The 5,000-nt window shown below is 48.6% G+C and overlaps 1 long non-coding RNA gene across 1 annotated transcript in view; it reads right to left on the reverse strand.

The window, feature by feature from the left end:
- The window catches only part of LOC110012316, a 6,501-nt gene extending 4,989 nt beyond the window's left edge, over positions 1-1,512 (reverse strand). The window contains exons 1-2 of the long non-coding RNA XR_002287428.1: positions 1,501-1,512; positions 1,231-1,234 (exon numbers count right to left, since the gene is read on the reverse strand). This is a non-coding gene — a long non-coding RNA (uncharacterized LOC110012316). The remainder of the gene's footprint in view (positions 1-1,230; positions 1,235-1,500) is intronic.

Below are 5,000 nucleotides of genomic sequence, written 5' to 3' on the forward strand. Positions count from 1 at the left end.
TGCATTAATTGAGCTCGAACTTTGAGATCGCATACATTTCTCTCAATCAACCTAACTTGAGCGTCGGAGGGTCATTGTCGGGGACGTGCCCGACGAGCTCACGGTTCGTGTTTTATTCTCAGGGAACCCAAAATTCTGGTTCGGAAGAGTTAGTCCATCTGTAGTGAGATCGTCTCAAGAGATCGAATAATTCGGCCCAGATCAGTTGACGTTGTTTGTGGGAACATCTGAGAATTCTTTAGCATAATGGAAGGTTCATCGAGGAGAAACGCCGGGGAAGATGAGACACTTAGAAGAGGAACAGGAGCAACCCTTCAACTAACTCCTGATGAGTTGCAAAGGATGATAGAGGAGGCAAGTCGAAAAGCGATTGTAGAATATGAAAGAAGAACTGCGACCGCTTTGGTCAAGGAAACGGCGAGGAGGCAGTTATTCGAGAATGTGGAGCCGTTGAGAGAATCAAGGGTGCAAGGTGAACAAGAGCATCGCAGCAATCGACCGGCGTTATCCGATGCGAGCTCTAGTAGTCACGATCGTGCGAAGAGAAGGGAGCCCGTGATATCCCGGGCCGAGGAAGAAAGTGTGGGTAAGCAGATACACAGCCTGAACAAACAAATCGACGAGTTGAAGAAGCGAGGGGAGATCGTCTCGCAGAACAAAAATTCTCCTTTCAGCAACGACATCCTCATTCAAACAGTCGAGCCGGGGTTCAGGGTACCCGACATGAGGAGATATAATGGGATGAGAGATCCGCAAGAGCATGTGGCGGCGTTCGAAATGATGATGAATCTCTACGGACAATCGGCCCCAATAATGGCGAAATTATTTGCAACCACACTCATGGGGAAGGCTCAGGAGTGGTTTACAAATATGCCCTGAGGGAGCATTGAATCCTATGAACAGCTCGTGCAAAAATTCAACTTTCACTTCGCGAGCAAGAAGAAGCAGAAGATATCCGCCACCCATCTATTCAACATCCGGCAGAGAGAAGATGAATCTTTGAAAACTTTCATGGGCCGGTTCAACAACGAAACTCTGGAGTTGCAAGAGTTAAGGATCGACATGCTCATGAGCATCCTCATTCATGGGCTTAGGAAGAGCTCCTTCGCATCAGCCCTCGCACGCGACCCGTCCGCTGATGTCAAACAATTGATGGCATTAGCAAAGAAGTATATCGACGAGGAGGAGATGAACGCGATGAAAGATTCAGAACGAAGAGAGCGAGATTACATACCTAGGCGACCTCAAGAGAGCAGGGAAGGAGAAAGCAACAAGCCCAAAACGGAGAAGCAGAAGGAGCCCAAATACATCCCGAAGTACCACAACTACACTCATTTGGCCATGTCGCGAGAGAAGGCCCTGATGATGGTTGAAAATGCCGACGTACTAAAGTGGTCCAGGCATACGAGGTACACCCCCTCCAAGAAAACCTCTAACAAATATTGCCGATTCCATCGGGAGAGGGGACACAATACCGAGGAGTGCTATCAGTTGAAAGACGAGATCGAAAGGCTCGTTAGGCAGGGATATTTTCGAGATCGCGTGCCCCCAAATTGTAAAATCAGTGGGGAAGGAAGGAGAAGTAGGTCGAGAAGCCGCGATCGAGATAGAAACCCGGGCCCATCAAAAACTGACAGGGCCCCGACTGGCGGAAACAATGCACCCACCAAGGGTGTCATATACACGATTGCAGGAGGACCGAGCGCGGGAGATTCGAGCCGAACACGGAAGAGATGTGCTCGGATAACCTGTTTGAACCAAGAGAGGGAGTTCGTATTGAAAGTAGAAGAAGAACAGGCTATCTCTTTCGATAGTTCAGACAGACCGAAGGAGACCGAAGACATGAACGATCCCATGGTCGTTAAACTGGACATCACAAATTTCACAGTCCACAAGGTGTTGATCGACAGTGGGAGTTCGGCCGACATCATCTTCAAGAATGTGATCGATAAAATTGGTCTGGAGAATGCCCTTTGGTGGGATTTGGAGGCAGTGAGGTCGCTTCGTTGGGAACGATTGAGCTGCCAGTGTCAATGGGAGAAATCCCTAGGCGAAAAATGTTGATGGTCAAGTTCCTAGTGGTCGATACACCTTTCGCATACAATGTAATACTAGGAAGACCAGGTTTAAATCTGTTCAGGGCAGTGATCTCCACTTATCATATGAGGATGAAGTTCCCAACGGAGAATGGAACGGGAGAATTGGTCAGCGACCAGAGGGAGGCGTGCAAGTGTTATAACCTATCACTCAGAGGAGAACCTGGCCAGAAGAGGAGGAAGGTCAAAGAGGATGCAGAGCCCCGACCGTACGAAGCAGAGCACATGAAGCCCAGTGGCGAATACAAAAAGGTGCAGCTAGTACCGGATGAGCCTGACAAAACCACCCGGATAGGGGCGAACATGGAAGGGGAGCTGGCCATGATAGAATTTTTGAAGAAGAATGTTGATATATTCGCATGGAGCCCCTCGGACTTCACGGGGATCGATCCCGGAGTTATCGTTCATGGCCTTAACGTCGACCCGAAAGCTCGACCGGTGCAGCAAAAGAAGAGATCGTTTGGAGGTGACAAGAACAAAATAATCAGACAAGAGGTCGAAAAACTGTTAAGAGCTGGATACGTGTCCGAGATTCAGTATACCGATTGGCTCTCTAACATCGTGTTAGTTCCCAAATCCTCGGGAAAATGGCGTATGTGTGTTGATTTCATAGATTTGAACAAAGCCTGCCCGAAGGATCCGTACCCCTTGCCAAGAATTGACTTGATGGTCGACTCCACCGCCGGGTTCGAAATGTTTTCGATGATGGATGCTTACCAAGGATATCATCAAATCCACATGGCGAAAGAGGACCGGGATAAGACCTCATTTATCACGGAAAAAGGGATTTACTGCTATAACATGATGCCATTTGGGCTGAAGAACGCGGGCGCCACATATCAGCGACTGGTAAATCAGATGTTCGGAGATCTCTTGGGAAAGACTATGGAAGTATACGTGGATGATATGCTAGTGAAGAGCAGGAGGTCGCAGGATCACTTGGAAGATCTCTCTCAGGCGTTCAGCATAATGAGGTCGCACGGAATGAAGCTCAACCCAGACAAGTGTACATTCGGAGTGACGGGGGGAAAGTTTCTGGGGTACATGATCAGTGAACGTGGAATAGAGACGAACCCCGAAAAGATCCAAGCCATAATGGGTCTGAGGTCGCCAAATTCGATCAAAGAGGTGCAGAAGCTTACGGGAAAGATCGCATCCTTAAGCAGATTTATATCTCGATCGGCAGATAGAAGCTTACCGTTTTTCAAAGTCTTAAGGAAACCTAAGAATTTCACGTGGATTCCAGAATGCGATCAGGCTTTACAGGAATTGAAGTAATATCTCACAAAGCCTCCACTGCTCGCAAACCTGAAAGAAGGGGAGATATTATTTTTGTATCTAGGGGTGTCCGAGAATGCGGTCAGCTCCGTATTGGTGAGGGAAGAAGCTAGCAACCAGAATCCAGTCTACTATGTCAGTAAAATGCTCCAGGGGGCTGAATCACGATATTCAGAGATGGAAAAACTCGCCCTTGCATTGGTCGTGACTGCTCGAAAACTACGATCATATTTTCAGTCGCACAAAGTGGTGGTGTTGACAAACCACCCTCTTAAGCATGTGATGTCGCGGCCCGAAGCCTCCGGGAGATTGATCAAGTGGGCGGTTGAATTGGGGCAATACAATATTGAATACTAACCCAGAACAGCCCAGAAGGCGCAGGTGCTCGCAGATTTCATCATGGAGCTATCCGGCGACCTGAAGGAACCCGAGGCAGTCAAACAACCCTATTCGAAATGGATGCTGCATGTTGATGGATCTTCTAACGCGAACAATGGGGGAGCAGGCATATTAATCCAAGGACCAAGAGGAATTGAGATCGATGTCGCGGCTCGCCTTTCATTTCCGGTGACTAACAACGAGGCAGAATACGAGGCCCTGGTGCTAGGCCTGGAGCTCGCTTATGAAGCCGATGCCCGTGACCTAGAGGTTTTTACAGACTCCCAACTGATCGCCCTGCAGATTGAAGGAACATACGAAACACGGGAGAGAATAATGACCCAGTACAAAGAGATTGTTCAAAAACTAATGGGTAAATTTGAGAAATGCTCTATCTCGCAGGTACCTAGGGCCGAGAACGACAAGGCAGATGCCTTATCAAAATTTGGAGCTGCAATGGATGGAATTCGAGATTGAAAGATCACCGCACTAGTGCGCGAGAGGTCGGCAATTCGGAAAGGAACGGAGGTCCAGGTGGTCGTAGAAACGTAGTCCTGGAAGGACGATATCATGAAATATCTCGAGGACGGTACCCTACCCAGCGATCCCATTGCGGCGAAGAGGATCAAATTTCGAGCTACCCGATTTACTCTACTGGACGGTCACTGGCAATCACTCGAGGGCGAGATCGCTGGCACAGAAAATCATGCGACAAGGGTATTTCTGGCCGACCCTGGTCGAAGACTCTAAGAACTTTGTGAGGAAATGTGAGAGCTGCCAGAAATACGCCTCACTGATACACCAACCTGCGACCCCGATGGAGCCGATCAAAATAGCATGCCCGTTCGATCAGTGGGGGATCGATATCGTCGGACCTTTTCCACCCGCGCAAGCCCAGAAAAAATTCATCATTGTGGCGGTCGAATATTTTTCCAAGTGGGTAGAAGTAGAAGCAGTGGCCAAGATATCCGAGAAGGAAGTCATCAACTTCATCTGGAAAAATATTATATGCAGGTTCGGTATACCTAGAATATTGATATCTGACAATGGCACACAGTTTCAGGGCAGAAAGATCACGGAATGGTGCAAGGAACTGAAGATCGCACAGCACTTCACAGCAGTTGCGAACCCCCAAGCGAACGGGCAGACCGAGGTGACTAACCGGATGATCTTGCAACACTTAAAGACACGCCTCGAGAACAAGAGATCGTGGGTTGATAAACTGCCGGGAGTCCTGTGGGCTTATCG

Source organism: Sesamum indicum, linkage group LG7, assembly GCF_000512975.1.
Source record: "Sesamum indicum cultivar Zhongzhi No. 13 linkage group LG7, S_indicum_v1.0, whole genome shotgun sequence".
Lineage (NCBI taxonomy): Eukaryota > Viridiplantae > Streptophyta > Magnoliopsida > Lamiales > Pedaliaceae > Sesamum > Sesamum indicum.